Below are 17822 nucleotides of genomic sequence, written 5' to 3'. Positions count from 1 at the left end.
CCATGAAAATATTTTGTACTTAGATTATTTTCAAGAATTTAGTCGATCATTTTATTTAATTTCAGAAGGCGAGGGTTTACTATTTAAATAAGAAACTTTTTTATTTTCCGCAAATTTTAAAGTAGTATTAGTTATTTTATTACGGGATGTTACACACCAACTAAAATCAACATTTTTCCTTTGAAATTTCTTGCAGACACCAACATTGTTCCTAGTATGCATGAATCCTAATATATGGTGTGAAGACCAAGATTCAACAAACCCAAAATCAGCAAAGTGAAATTCAACAACCTTAAAATCAGCAAAACAAAACTTAGAATTCTTCTCTTCCATTGAGAAACTTAAGAGATTTGCTTCTCCCTCCAAAAAATGTGTATATGGAGTGAAGATATGGTAATTTTCCCTCCCAAAAAAATTGACGTGCATGTAAATTTGAGCATCATGGGTGATGTGGAAAAACCCCTAATTTAAAGATAACATATCACCAAGAAAATGGTCAATTTGGTGCCACTTCAGCATTAGAAGTGGGATTTGGATAAAATATGACTAAATTTCCAAAAATGAAAAGATAACGGGCATAAATCAAAAGTGTCAAAGATTTCGGACCAAAATCCAAATGTTGCAAAATAATCAGACCAAATTATCAAAATTTTCATAAAAATGAAATTACATGTGTTATGCCAAGACGTTGATTATACAGGCCAAGAATCAAATTCATTGAGCAGCTACCGAGAATCTATGGGAGCTAAGTGTCAAGAAATGAACATAACGATATATAGTGGTTCGGATCAATATGATCTTACATACACTTGACCTAAGGGTCTTTCACCATCAACCCCAATTTTCAAGAGTTTACAGAAGAATTGTCACATATTTCTTTGCACAATCCATACAAGGAAGATGCATACTGATCAACCACTCAAATTCTCTAGTATACGCTAACTCTCCAGAATACAAGGTAAAAAAGAATACAACAAAAATTGAGAGATCTTTATAGCTATACTATTGGAGTACCGTTTTCTAGCACCCATTTAATGCCCGGAAAGTTAATCCTAGTAATCGGTAATTATTGATTTATAATGGATATGATTATGAAAGGAGTAATCGGGACACGAAATAATATTACATATGAAGGGTGCAATTTTGTGGACAGAATTAGTGGCGCCCGAGCGGTAAGAAATGACCGCCCGAGCGCCAAAGTTCAGTAGAATCACATCTTGGACAGAAGATGTGGCGCCCGGGCGGTAGTCTGTGACCGCCCGAGCGCCAGTGCGTGACAAGCCGAGTACTTGGACAGAGTGTTCGGCGCCCAAGCAGTAGTTTTTGACCGCTCGAGCGCCGCCTGAATTATATGAAAATGAGCCACGTTTCATTAACCGAGCAAATTAATATATATAAGTGATTCCTTCATTTCCTTCGGCAAGAAATCGAGGAGAAGCTTCAGAGAATTCTTAAGAAAAATCCTTATGCCTTTTGTGAGAAATCCATCCGTCAGAATTTGAATCCGACTTCAGTACTGTAATCCTATCGACGTAGGCTACAACTGGACGTAAGTTTTGCTACGTTTTGACATGCTTTGAAATTATGCTATTGTCAGAATTGAATAGGATTCATATATGATGCTCTTATTATATTAGACATCGTAGAATCCAAGTCAGATTAAGAAACGGATCGATTATGGAATTGTTATGAAATTTCTGGGGTATATTGATTTATACCGGACAAATTTAATTTACGGTTGAATTACGGATTGTATTGGATATGGGTTATGGACTATAACTGTTATCTGGTGAGGTTGTATTGACGGGGATATTGAGTTTGTACCGTTATGTCGATGATTTGAATTAAATCCAGATTGATCAGATTGTTATTGATTTGAAAGGTATATTGACATGAAATTATTGATATTGTCATTCCAAGATAGGCTGTGAGTTCAGGACTGCGACTGAGCCAGAAACCGACGAAAGAAAGGTATAAGTCAATGTGGTATTGGGAGATCGACTTAAGTCGGTTTCGACTTGAGTTTCCCTAAATCACATACTTTATTTTATTTCATTGACATTTGCAGTGAATTGACTGATGTAATTGTTTTCTTGAATTATAGATGACAGGTGTTAGACGAGTAATCTTGTGACAGAAGTGCCTGATAGTGGTGGTATCGCCACGGGCACATTGCACGATGTCTCAAGATAGGATATTAGCGATAGAGGTACAGTCCATGACGGTTAGGTCAGGACACTGGATGTTTGGTTATATCGAGTAAATAGAGTTGGAATTCTTCTATTACGAAATTCGTTATAGGAACACCATATTTGGTTATATCGAGTAATGGAATCACTGTTCCTTCTATTACGGAATTCGATATAGGAACACCACATCTGGAAACCGGGATCCCTAGACTAGGATTGAGTCTAGTCTGAGACGTGGAGTCACGTATATGTTGGACAGTTTTATATTGATTATGTTCAGATTTTGATACATATTGCTGTTACCTGTTACATGCTTTATATTCGTTTATATGATTGCATGTTTCATTGATTTATACTGGGATTTATTCTCACCGGAGTTATCCGGCTGTTGTCTTGTTTGTATGTGTGCATGACAACAGGTGGGACAGGATCAGGGTCCAGGAGATGAGGAGAGATCGTGATTAGAGTGGAGACTACGGACTTTGATTATGATGTATACTAGGGTTTGAACACTTGACATTAGTTGTTAAACCTTAGTTTAGTTTGAATGCATGCGGTACAGGACTTGTATTGTATTTTATACTGATATGTATATGAGTTTGATTTCACTACGTTCCGCATTTTAAAAAAAAAATTTAGACCCTGTTTTATAATTGATTAATTAGTCTCAACGATGATTAAGAACTTGATTAGAGTCAGGGTCCCCACAACAGGTGGTATCAGAGCCATAGATCCTTTAGACTGAGATAGGAGCTAGTGAGCGGGGTAGATTGAGATTTTTTTTCCTGCTTTTGATTGCTAGCATGATTTACTGCTTTATAGTACATGTTTATCTGTTTATCTGACTTGATTTGAAAACATGTATTATTGAGAATAAATCAGAGCCGATTCTGGATCAGCAGTAAGATGATCGGAGGAGGACTGAAATAAAACTTTTGTTTGGGGTTGCTAATCCTTTTGATTTCAGATATGCCTCCGAGAAGAATACCAGAACAGGGGAGTACATCGAATCCTCCCATGGATGTGACACCCACACCAATGGAGAAATTATTGAAAAGATTTCAGTCATTCCATCCACCGACTTTGAAAGGTACGGAGAATTCCGTGGAATGCGAGAGTTGGTTGGACAACATTGAGATGCTGTTCGAGTCTTTAGAGTATTACTGATGAGAAAATGTTGAAATTGATCGGACACCAGTTGCATTATGTTGCTAAAAACTGGTGGATCACAGCGAAACAGGCATTGGAACAACGAGGTACGGTCATTACCTGGAGTGTATTTAGAATTGAATTTTATCAACGGTTCTTTCCAGTTTCTTATAAGAAGGACAAGGGAGCCGAATTTGCAAACTTGAGACAGGACCAGTTAAATATTGAGGACTATGTTGCCAAGTTCTCTACACTATTGAGATTTGCTCCCCATGTAGCTGAGCATGATGAGGCCGTTGCGGACCAGTTCATAAATGGCCTAAATTCTGAAATCTTTACGTTGGTAAACACGGGGAGACCGAACAATTTTACCGACGCACTGAACCGAGCTAAAGGAGCTGAAGCCGGTTTATTGAGACAAAGAGAAGCTTTGTTTGTGCCTCCAGTAATGGCATCACAGCAACCACCTCCCCGATTCGAGAGTAGTAGTGGTAGCAGGAAGAAGGATTTCTTGAAGGCTAGAGGGAAGCAATTCAAGAAATCGGGAACTAGCTCGTCCAGTTCCAGCGGCTCGAGACAGATCAGTCAGGGCCAGAGTTATACAGGACCATACTGTAGCACTTGTGGAGGGAGGCATTCCACATAGCAGTGCCGAGGAGTGGTTGGCAGCTGTCGTATCTGTAGACAGCAGGGACACTTTGCTCGAGTGTGTCCCCAGAGGAGTGCCCAGGGATCACAGGCAGCTGAGTCATCGGGATCAGTGGCTCAGGTAGGTAGACGACCATCTGCCGTTCATTCTTTTCAGCCAGCACCGTCTACTCAGTCACAGCAGAGGCCCGGAGGAAGCCAGACAGTGAGCCAGCCTCCGAGACAGCAGGCCCGAGTGTTTGCATTGACTGAGGAGCAGGCACAGGATGCACCTGACGATGTAGTTGCAGGTAACTGTTTTATTTCGGGTTATCCTGCATATGTATTGATTGATACTGGTGCATCGCATACTTTTATTTCTGAAAGGTTTGCATTGAGTAGTGCATTACCTATTGAGTCATTGTCTGCGGTAGTGTCTGTTTCTTCCCCATTAGGAACATGTTTGATATCGGTGAAATCTGTGAAATCTTGTATACTGCAATACGATGGACATACGATTGAGTTAGACTGTATTGTGCTTGGTTTATCTGATTTTGATTATATTATCGGTATCGATATGTTGACCAAGTACCGAGCTACAGTTGATTGTTTCCACAAGATTGTTCGATTCAGACCTGAGATGTCAGAGGAGTGGAAATTTTATGGTAAGGGTTCTCGAGCTCGAATTCCTTTGATATCTGCAATGAATATGACTCGACTATTGCATAAATGAGCGGATGGATTCCTGGTATATTCAGTTGATTTATTGAAGACAAGCCCATCATTGGCAGACTTGCCAGTGGTGTGTGAATTTGCTGATGTCTTTCCGGATGAGATTCCTGGATTGCCTCCGATTCAAGAGATAGACTTCAGCATTGAATTGATGCCAGGAACAGTTCCGATTTTGAGAGCTCCATACAGGATGGCACCGATCGAGTTGAAAGAGATGAAGGAACAGTTGGAGGATTTACTGGCCAAGGGGTATATCAGACCGAGTGTATCTCCTTGGGGTGCTCCAGTACTGTTCGTGAGAAAGAAGGATGTGTCGATGAGACTTTGTATCGACTACAGGCAACTGAATAAGGAAACTGTAAAGAATAAATATTCATTGCCTCGTATTGATGATTTATTTGACCAGTTGCAGGGTTCTTCAGTGTATTCCAAGATCGACTTGAGATCTGGATACCATCAATTGAGAGTCAGGGACTCTGATTTCTTTAAGACTGCATTCAGAACCAGGTATGGACATTATGAGTTTATTGTCATGCCATTTGGTTTGACGAATGCACCGGCGGTATTTATGGGATTGATGAACCGCGTCTTTCAGAAATATTTGGATGATTTTGTTATCATATTCATTGATGATATATTGATCTATTCAAAGAATATGATTGAGCATGTTGATCATCTGAGGATTGTATTGCGAACTTTGAGGGCGGAGAAACTGTATGCTAAATTATCGAAATGCGAGTTCTGGTTGAAACATGTGGTATTTCTGGGGCATATTATATCCGGAGACGGTATATCAGTTGATCCCAGTAAGGTTGAGGCAGTGATTTCGTGGCCGAGACCGACATCTGTACCAGAAATACGCAGTTTTATGGGTTTGGCAGGATATTATCGCCGATTCATTAAAGATTTTTCGAGTATTTCCAAACCGATTACACAGTTGACTCAGAAGAATGCTCCATTTGTTTGGTCTGAAGAATGTGAAACCAGTTTTCTAGAATTGAAGAAAAGATTAACCAGTGCGCCTGTTTTGACGATTCCTTCAGGTACTGGTGACTTTATTGTTTATTGTGATGCATCTCACCGAGGATTGGGCTGTGTGTTGATGCAGCAGGGGCATGTGATTGCTTATGCCTCAAGACAGCTGAAACCCCACGAATCTCGTTACCCAATTCATGATCTCGAATTGGCAGCCATAGTCTTTGCTTTGAAGATATGGCGACATTATTTGTACGGTGAGAAATTTGAGATTTATTCTGATAACAAAAACTTGAAATATCTGTTTTCACAATCAGAGTTGAATATGAGACAGCGAAGATGGCTGGATTTATTGAAGGACTTTGATTGTGAGATTAAATATTATCCAGGGAAATCCAATGCAGCAGCTGATGCACTAAGTCGAAAGGTATGTTCTTTATCCTTATCGACTATGGGTGTTTCGAATTTGATAGAAGATTGCTGTTTGTCTGGATTAGCTTTTGAAATAGATCGTCAGCCTCTGAGATTATATGCGATTCGAGCTGAACCGACATTGATATTGAAAATCAAAGAGGCACAGAGAAGTGATCAGAACGTACAAAATTCGATTGCTATGGTCAGAGCTGGACATCAATCGGAATATCAGGTGCAAAATGATATTTTGTATGTGAATAATCGTTTGGTTGTGCCGAATGTTTCGGATTTAAGACAGCGAATACTGACGGAAGCGTACAACAGTCGTTTTAGCATTCATCCCACTGGCAGGAAAATGTACAATGATTTAAAGACACAATATTGGTGGAAACAGATGAAATCTGATGTTACGGAATTTGTAGCCAAGCGTCTGAATTGCCAACAGGTGAAAGCTGTGAGAAAGAAACCAGAAGGATTGTTGCAGAGTTTGTCCATTCCTGAATGGAAATGAGATCACATTTCCATGGTCTTTGTGACGCAGTTACCGAGATCCTCCAGAGGTTGTGATGCGATTTGGGTCGTGATTGATCGATTGACCAAATCTGCATGTTTTATTCCATACAAAATGACCTACAGGTATGACCAATGGCCGATATTTATGTTCGAGAAGTGGTTAGACTGCACGGAGTGCCGAAGTCGATTGTTTCAGACCGTGATCCTCGATTTACTTCGCACTTCTGGCAGAGTTTGCAGCAAGCTCTCGGTACAAAGTTACATTTAAGTACCGCATATCATCCTCAGACTGATGGACAGTCAGAACGAACGATTCAGACACTGGAAGATATGCTGAGAGCTGAAGTGCTTGATTTTAGCACTAATTGGCAAGATGCATTGCATCTTTGTGAATTTTCGTACAACAACAGCTATCAGACGAGTATTGAAATATCTCCATTCGAAGCGTTGTACGGAAAGAAATGCAGATCCCCTCTTTATTGGGATGATATCTCTGAAGTTCCTGAGATTGGACCTGATATGATCAGAGATATGACCGAGAAAGTGAAATTGATTCAGAAGAAAATGAAGGTAGCTCAGGACCGACAAGACAAATATGCCAACCTTAGAAGACGACCGTTGGTATTTGAGGTGGGAGACCGAGTATTCCTGAAGATTTCTCCTTTCAGAGGTGTTGTCAGATTTGGCAAGAAAGGGAAACTGTCTCCAAGATATGTGGGTCCTTATGAGATTCTCGAAAAGATAGGAGATCGTGCCTATTGACTTGCATTGCCGCCTTCATTATCACGAATACATAATGTTTTTCATGTATCTATGCTGCGGAAATATCTCCCTGATGATTCTCACGTGATTCAGCCAGACGAGACCGAGCTGGATGAGACATTGAGTTATGTCGAGAAACCGATTCGGATTATATATCGTAAAGAAAAACAGCTCAGAACAAAGACGATTCCTATGGTGAAAGTTCAATGGACTCGTCATGGCATCGAAGAAGCTACTTGGGAGACTGAATCAGACATGAGACAGGAATTCCCAGCATTATTTCATTGATGTAAAGTTCTATTACATTCCTTATACCGTTTCTGTATATACTCCTTATTGATATGATTTGATTACATGTGATTTCGGGGACGAAATCGTATCTTAGGGGGGGAGAAATGTAATGCCCGGAAAGTTAATCCTAGTAATCGGTAATTATTGATTTATAATGGATATGATTATGAAAGGATTAATCGGGACACGAAATAATATTACATATGAAGGGTGCAATTTTGTGGACAGAACTAGTGGCGCCCGAGCGGTAAGAAATGACCGCCCGAGCGCCAAAGTTCAGTAGAATCACATCTTGGACAGAAGATGTGGCGCCCGGGCGGTAGTCTGTGACCGCCCGAGCGCTAGTGCGTGACAAGCCGAGTACTTGGACAGAGTGTTCGGCGCCCAAGCAGTAGTTTTTGACCGCTCGAGCGCCGCCTGAATTATATGAAAATGAGCCACGTTTCATTAACCGAGCAAATTAATATATATAAGTGATTCCTTCATTTCCTTCGGCAATAAATCGAGGAGAAGCTTCAGAGAATTCTTAAAAAAAATCCTTTCGCCTTTTGTGAGAAATCCATCCGTCAGAATTTGAATCCGACTTCAGTACTATAATCCTATCGACGTAGGCTACAACTGGACGTAAGTTTTGCTACGTTTTGACATGCTTTGAAATTATGCTATTGTCAGAATTGAATAGGATTCATATATGATGTTCTTGATATGTTAGACATAGTAGAATCGAAGTCAGATTAAGAAACGGATCGATTATGGAATTGTTATGAAATTTCTGGGGTATATTGATTTATACCGGACAGATTTAATTTACGGTTGAATTACGGATTGTATTGGAAATGGGTTATGGACTATAACTGTTATCTGGTGAGGTTGTATTGACGGGGATATTGAGTTTTTACCGTTATGTCGATGATTTGAATTAAATCCAGATTGATCAGATTGTTATTGATTTGAAAGGTATATTGACATGAAATTATTGATATTGTCATTCCAAGACAGGCTGTGAGTTCAGGACTGCGACTGAGCCAGAAACCGACGAAAGAAAGGTATAAGTCAATGTGGTATTGGGAGATCGACTTAAGTCGGTTTAGACTTGAGTTTCCCTAAATCACATACTTTATTTTATTGCATTGACATTTGCAGCGAATTGACTGATGTAATTGTTTTCTTGAATTATAGATGACAGGTGTTAGACGAGTAATCTTGTGACAGAAGTGCCTGATAGTGGTGGTATCGCCACGGGCACATTGCACGATGTCTCAAGATAGGATATTAGCGATAGAGCTACAGTCCATGACGGTTAGGTCAGGATACTGGATGTTTGGTTATATCGAGTAAATAGAATTGGAATTCTTCTATTACGGAATTCGATATAGGAACACCATATTTGGTTATATCGAGTAATGGAATCACTTTTCCTTCTATTACGGAATTCGATATAGGAACACCACATCTGGAAACCGGGATCCCTAGACTAGGATTGAGTCTAGTCTGAGACGTGGAGTCACGTATATGTTGGACAGTTTTATATTGATTATGTTCAGATTTTGATACATATTGCTGTTACCTGTTACATGCTTTATATTCGTTTATATGATTGCATGTTTCATTGATTTATACTGGGATTTATTCTCACCGGAGTTATCCGGCTGTTGTCTTGTTTGTATGTGTGCATGACAACATGTGGGACAGGATCAGGGTCCAGGAGATGAGGAGAGATCGTGATTAGAGTGGAGACTACGGACTTTGATTATGATGTATATATACTAGGGTTTGAACACTTAACATTAGTTGTTAAACCTTAGTTTAGTTTGAATGCATGCGGTACAGGACTTGTATTGTATTTTATACTGATATGTATATGAGTTTGATTTCACTACGTTCCGCATTTAAAAAAAATTTAGACCCTATTTTATAATTGATTAATTAGTCCCAACGATGATTAAGAACTTGATTAGCGTCCGGGTCCCCACAACCCAAGCCGTAGACGAAGTTTTAAAAATTTTAGTTTCGACATTCAAAATGTTCTTTGAACGTCGTATGATTTATAACATTCATAAGGCCTTTTAGTTTATTTATATTTGTGTATTTAACATATGCTCCGAATATTCTGGTTTTTAAACGGACAAAGCACTTCTTGTAGTTCCCTACGAACATATCTTCCCTTTGATTGTCTAACCATGTTTACGGTCGAAGACTGTATTCCTTTTTCAGATCGCACTAGAGATCTTAAACAATTTTGCGTCGAGACTGGATCACCATATTTCCAGAGATCTGGCGGCGATGTGGCCGTGGAATTTTTTTTTATGAAAATTCAAGGTTGCCGATTTTTCTATGTGGAGGAGAGAGAATCAAATTTTTTTGTCTGTCGAAATCTATGTAAAAACTTGGGTTATTTTATATGACATTTAATGAAATATTTATAAACTTTAATTTCTGATCACATCAGGAGTCCTCATATTAAGATTCATAATTCTAATCCCATTAGGATTCTTGTTTCGTTAGTTAATTAAATTCTCATGTTTTATATATCATGCAAAGTCAATATTTATTTTTATATCTCCATATATATAAATATGTTTGTATTAATATATCTATGCATATATATACACATAATGTACATGTATAGACATATATGTACAACTAAATAACCATTATTTAATTTCTTAACTAATTGTTAAATCTAAATCCCTCTAAAATATTCCATGAAAATCATGTACATATAGTAGTCACCACTACTAATCTTGTATAAATAGTAATCGTCATTACTAACATTATTATTTAATTAATAGATTCTTAATTTACGAAATAAATAATTGTGAACTCATTATAACTCTGATTGACGATTAAACAGCGCCGATGTACCAAGGGTACAAATCTTGTAATTTTAATGAAAATTGAAAATTTTGAAAATCAAAATTTCCATTGAACCATTTTTGTCAGCTGTCAGTTTTGTGAACCTTTGTTCCAAAACATGTAGTTCCACTATCCTTACTTAATTACCAACTTCCACAACTTCCGACAGATGTAATCCAATTATAAACTCTTTTATAATCAATCTTTTTCATCTCCATCAAACTACAGTTCCAACTCAACGAGAACACATAATCTGATACTTGTGTGACCCTCAATGTTTTAGGGATACAGCTAGTCATGGGTTCACAATTTCATCTGATTCATAATACCATTTATTCTAATACATGTTTGCCCAAATTAGCTCCATTCTTTTTTCATCAACACCATGATCAAGAATGTCAAATCTCAAGTCTGATCGAACCCATCAGAATATGGAAAAAGAGTCTAGTAGTATTGCCTCATGATCCCGTATCAGTGATATATAGCGTCTGCAAGAACTTTAAGTTATGGTTAGTGTATAGTACGGTCTCTCAACTCATAATTATCTCGATCAAACCTACAACCATTGGTATAGCGAGAGTTGCATATAGATTCGATAATGATTTGAAATATCTTTGAGTAATAATAATGACATCGTTTGTGTAACTAGGAAAACATCATTCCCTAAAATATATTTCTTGCTCTGGCCAAAGACTGTACTATTAACTCATTAAATCATATAAGATATCTTCACTTGTAAGCAAATAGCGAATCCCCGACTACAATATATTGGATTCTATGTATTTCGAAACTATACTCAACCTCACCACCAGATAACCTTACTCTACTGAGTCAGTAAATGGATCAAAGTGCATCTATTATGTAAAACATCCAGGTTGTAATGCCCGAGATTTTATTACCGTAATCTGAGATTAATCTGGAATGATTTATTGATTAATTGAGATGATTATAGCTGGAACAGATTAGACCGGGAGAGTCGTGAAACGAGTTGACAATGTGCCAAGAAAGGAGCCCCGCGCACATGCGCGATATGTATCGGCACACATGTGCGAGGAGGACAGAAGCTTGCGCGCACATGCGCGACTCCACTGCGCGCACATGCGCGTAACGTCCAGAGGCATCGGCGCATATGCGCGACGGAGATGGTGCACATGCGCGTTAGAGGCAGAAGGTTGGCGCATATGCGCGGAAATGATGGCGCATATGCGCGAGAAGACAAAAACGCTGGTTTGAGCAACTGGCGCATATGCGCGACCTTGTGCGCGCATATGCGCGAAACGTGCAGCACATGCACGATGCCACTTGCCTTGCATGCACGGAATGTATATATATATATATATATATATATATATATATATATATATATATATATATATATATATATATATATATATGTGTACATGTAAAGCTCGATTCTCCCTCAGCCAAAATCAGAAAGTTTAGGGAAAGGCTTCGTTCTTAATTTTCAAATTCAATTTGCGAAGAATCCGGTTGTCTGAATTGAAACCCGACTTCGGTACTGTGTTCCTATCAACGCAGGCTACAACTGGACGTAAGTTTTGTTACGTTTAGACATGTTTTGAATTTATGATGTTGTCAGAACTGAATATGATTCAAATATGGTGTCTCTGCTACCGTAGACATCGTATAATTGAAGTCAGATTGAAGAACAGATTGTTTCTGTATTTGTTATGATTTTCAGAGTTGATTTGACTGAGATTTCATATCAGATTTGTATTGTTATTGAGATTATGACTAGTATTGTTATTGATTACGAAGTCTGATATTATATCTGTGATGTTTAGACTGACGGGGTATCGAGACTGTGTTGTTATGCCGTTTAAACATCAGTTGATTTAGATTGATCAGATTCAGATATGATTTCGATTAGATTGGGATATTATTGATATGACTCAGATTGTATCTTGTTCAGACATTGATCAGATTGTATACTGAATTGAGTATTGATCAGAACAGATTGTGTATTGAGTTATTTACTGATACGTTGTATTCGATATTGTCGTTTCAGACTTGATATGGACAGATTGGACTTCGAGACTTCGTCTTCGTCAGACATGGAAGACAAAGGTATAATTCATGTGATATTCGGGAAGACACAACTCAAATAAGATCATATTTGAGTTTCCCAGCAAAAATCACATACTAGCTTTATTGTTTATATTATGCTTTGTTTACAGATTGTTATACATTGCATTTTAAGATATTTATGCTCTGTTTACAGATTGTAATACATTGCATTTAAGATAGGAAAGTCTTGACAGCTCAGTCAGACTTCTAGACGTTCGGTGTATCGTACATAGGAGCAGACACTCTCCGATTGTAGCACCACGATACAGCCATGGCCGAAGTCTAGGAATAAGACGTACAGTTACCACGATCGGTTGAGTAGGTAACAGCCATTGACGTCTTATTCATCACGGGATCCCTAGAGCTATAGTTGAGTCGAGTCTAGACATGATTTGACTAGAACTGCATGCGTTTATGAATGTGGTTTCATAGACTATGAAACCCATTGTTATTGCTTTCAGTTATGATAGCATGTTTTTATGATTTGATTGAGTAGCATGTTTATCTGATTCGAGTTGCATGCTTATCTTGATTAAATTTCATAGATTATGAAATCTATTGATTTGAATTATATTCATGATAGAATATTTCATGATTTACTTTATGTATATGCATGTTTACCTTGTTTTATACTGGGATTTATTCTCACCGGAGTTATCCGGCTGTTGTCTTGTTTTGTATGTGTGCATGACAACAGGTGGGGCTGGATCGGGGTCAAGAAGATGATGAGAGAAGACGAGTTAGCGTGGTGATTCCGGACTCATTGTAGACTTGGTTTTATTACTTGAATTTAGTAACTGAACCTAAGACCTAGTTTGTACAGTATTGTACTTTTATACTGAAATGTAGTTTTTATACAGAGATGTATATTATTTAGATTCCATTAACTTCCGCAGATGCATTTTAAAAATAAAAGTTTTTAGACCCTGTTTATCAGAACTGATAATTAAATCCCAACGATGATTAAGAAAATGATTAGCGTCCGGGTCCCCACAACAGGTGGTATCAGAGCGATAGATCCTTTAGATTGAGATAGTCAGAACTGATAGATCTTTTAGACTGAGATAGTAGAGAATGAGCGGGGTAGATTGAACTTTCTTCCTTGCATGTGATTGCTAGCATGAGATTTATTATAATGTTGAATTACATTATGGGTGCTAGCATGATTTACTGTTTTCTCTATTACATGTTGTTTGTTATCTGAGTTGATTGCAGCATGTAATTGTTAAGCCTGAATCAGAACCGAGTCTGGATCAGAGGTATATGATCATAGGAGGGCTGAGACAGATTGTATAGATTATGTACTAATCTGTTTGATTATCAGATATACCGCCTCGATGAATTTTAGAAAAGGGCAGTACTTCGTCTGAACAGATAGATGCCTCAGAAACTCAGATAGAAGTAAAGTTGATAGAATTACAGTTATTCCAGCTGCCGATTTTGAGTGGTATCGAGACATTTGAAGACTGTCAGAACTTGTTGGATGACATAGAAATATTGTTTGATTTCCTCGATTGTACAGATGAACAGAAAGTTAAACTGGTATTCCACCAGTTACGAGAGGTTGCCAGAAGTTGGTGGATTACAATTAACGGAGTATTAGCACAACGTGGTATTATGATCACATGTGAAGTCTTCAAAGCTGAATTCTATCAAAGATTTTTCCCAGTTTCATACCGGGAGGACAAAAGAGCAGAATTTGAGAATTTGAGACAAGGCCAATTGAATATTGATGAATATTCTACGAAATTCTCTACTTTATTGCGTTTTGTTCCTCATTTAGCTGGGAATGATGAAGCTGTAGTGAATCAGTTCATCAGAGGATTGAATTCAGAGGTAGTTGCATTGATGAATTTGCAGCGACCTTACCATTTTGCTGACATCCTGAGTCGAGCAAAGAGAGCTGAGGCGAGTCTGATTAGACAGCTAGGGAGGTTGTGTGTGAAGAAACCCCGGACATGGCAATCCCCTCTCAGAATTGATCGCGGCAGTACGAGTGGAAAGCAAGACTTGCTGAAAGCTCGGAAGAAGCCATTAAAGAAGCTAGAAAGCGGTTCATCTAGCTCCAGCGGTTCTGTTCCAAGCCATACTGGAGTGTATTGCAGGAGTTGCGGAGGGAGACATTCCACCGAGCAATGCCAGGGAGTGACTGGTAGATGCAATATTTGTGGACAGCCGGGACACTTTGCTAAAGTTTGTCCCCAGAGACGGCCCCGAAGATCTTAGGGAACAACGTTCAATTGAGAAATAGACCCAGAATCCATAACAGGTACTATTCTTTATGATTATGATGCATATGTATTGATATATGCTAATGCATTTCATAAGAATATCTTTGACTGAGTTGCATGGAGATATGCTGTATCTGTTGGGTCTAGTTGTACTGTAGTATTGATTTCCTAGCTTGTTGAGGAAAATGTTGATATCAGAGATTTCTGTGACATCTTATATACTGCAGTAAGATAAGAATGAGATCGAGTTAGATTATGATGTACTTGTGTTTTCTGATTTGAACGCATTATGATATATATATATATGCTGAACAAGTATAGACAGATTGTAGAAATTGTTCCAGAAATAGTAAGATTCAGACCAGAGATGACGGATCAGTGGAGATACCACGATAAGGATTCTAGATTTAGAATTCCTTTGATATCTGTATTGTATATGACTCGATTATTACAGAAAAGAGCAGATTGCATCCTTATGTATTCAGTAGATCCACTGAAATCGAGTTTAGTATTAACAGATTGGTCAGTATTATACAAGTTGGCTGATGTTTGCCTAGATAAGATTTCAGAATGGTGTTATATCAGAAAGATAAGCTACAGAAATTGAATGTAAAACAGGTATTGTTTGTATGTTAGAATTCAGTACAGAATAACATTAAATGTACAGAATGATACAGAATAAATTGAAAGATCAGTAGAAGAGTACCAACCAGGAGTTACATCTGATTGAGTGTTCATCTTTGGCATGTGTCAGTATCTTCAGAGATGTTCTGATGATTCTATGCTTGTTATATCTATGAAATTTTGATATAATTGCAGCATCTGATTGATTGAAAGAATATTTGAAAGATCATATTAAATATTCTGAGAATTATGATTCTTGTATACAGAAATTGTTCAGATATGTATTTTGTTGAAACAGATTGTATTCAGAATAGATGATATCTGATGTTAGTATACTAATTGATTTTGAGACAGTTGATATTGTGATCAGTGACTGATCAGATACCGATATCAGAAAGTCAGAAATGTCAGAATTGTCAGAGATTGATATTATATGAGTTGACAGATTATCTGATATGATTGTGTTTCGAACTGCTTGAGAATTATTGCTTCTAGATCAGTATTTTATACAGATTGTATTGTTTGGGGAGCATATTATATTTGCAGATGATATATAGCAGTTGATCAGAATGGCATGAAGATCTGACTGATTTGTCAGGATCGATAGTATTGTTAGAACTTACAATCCTATATATTTACTAGATTAGTATAGATTATTTTTATTCTGAATCAGTATTGATACAGATTTTATGAACCGTTGAGAGTATATACAGTTCAGCTGGTATCAGAAATGAATTCGAGAATTTCAGCAGTTCAGAAACGTGATCAGAGTGCTCAGAACAGTATTTCGATAATCAGAGCAGAGTATCGGTCAGAGAAACAAATATGTTATTTTGTGTTTTGTATTAGACTGATTGTGTTATGATATCAGAATGTTTCAGAGTTGTATAACAGAATTGATATTTATAATCAGAGCCGAATACCAGGTAGGTATTTTTTTTTTAAATTTTATTATTAACTGATTTGTTTATATCGAGTAGTTTGAATCTGAAATTACAGATAGTGTCAGAAATGCATTGTAGTGGATTCAGTGTTCATTTTGCTGACTGAGAATGTATGAGATTCGAACAGACATGTATGATATAGACAGATTAGATCAGTCGTGACAGAATTTGTACAGAAATGTTGGCAGAAATTGTACTGATATGTCTGAATCGCTAACAGAGAAGACAGAAAGATAGGAATCAGAAGATTTATTACAGATTTGGTATATTTCTGATTCAACATAGAGAGTATATTTCGATGAATTTCATAATGAGATTATCCTAATATTTTCCAGATTGTGATATAATATGATTATGTTTGACAGATTGTTCAATCTATATCTTTTAGTTTGTACAAGATGATGTACAAACAGAACCAAATGACACAGATTGATGTCAGAACATAGTCAGAGTGACTAGAATGTAGAAGTAGACTATATCAGATTGTGATTTTGATTAAGTTTGCAATTACGGCAGATCATACCATAAGTTATTTTGCAGATTATTCACAGATTGACAGACATTCAGAGTGTATTATCCAGATATTGGAAGATATCCAGAGAACTGTAATGCTGGATGTTAGTATTAGATGATATGACATATTGTTATTGTGTGAATTATTGTATAATTATAACTATCAGATCATCAGATGGGTAATGAGATAGTTACAAACGAGATATTATACAGTGAATACTATAGAATTCGTTTGCAGAGAAGGCATAAAAGAATGAATACAGATCAGATTTGACATATTTATTATGCCAACGTCGGATGATGACGGTTGGTAGGGGAATGATATCCTTGATTTGAGGATAATAGATTGATAATAGCTAATAGTACTGATATGTCATGAGCTATAGATTGGTATATACGGATGTTGTATAGCCAGTAATGCGAGATTGATTCTAGCAGAAAGAATTAGAGAAGTATTATGATATTATACTTAGAGAATTCTTATTCCAGACTGGAATTAGAGATCTGAGTTTTGATTTAAACTCTGTTATACATTTCTTCTGATAGATCTGAATTGATTGCTTACGAGTTCGAGGGCGAACTCAGATCTAAGAGGGGGAGAAATGTAATGCCCGAGATTTTATTACCGTAATCTGAGATTAATCTGGAATGATTTATTGATTAATCGAGATGATTATAGCTGGAACAGATTAGACAGGGAGAGTCGTGAAACGAATTGACAATGTGCCAAGAAAGGAGCCCCGCGCACATGCGCGATATGTATCGGCGCACATGCGCGAGGAGGACAAAAGCTTGCGCGCACATGCGCGACTCCACTGCGCGCACATGCGCGTAACGTCCAGAGGCATCGGCGCATATGCGCGACGGAGATGGCGCACATGCGCGTTAGAGGCAGAAGGTTGGCGCATTTGCGC

Source organism: Primulina eburnea, chromosome 9 (assembly GCF_022965805.1).
Source record: "Primulina eburnea isolate SZY01 chromosome 9, ASM2296580v1, whole genome shotgun sequence".
Taxonomy (NCBI): Eukaryota; Viridiplantae; Streptophyta; class Magnoliopsida; order Lamiales; family Gesneriaceae; genus Primulina; species Primulina eburnea.
Note: the sequence above shows the minus strand (reverse complement) of the source record.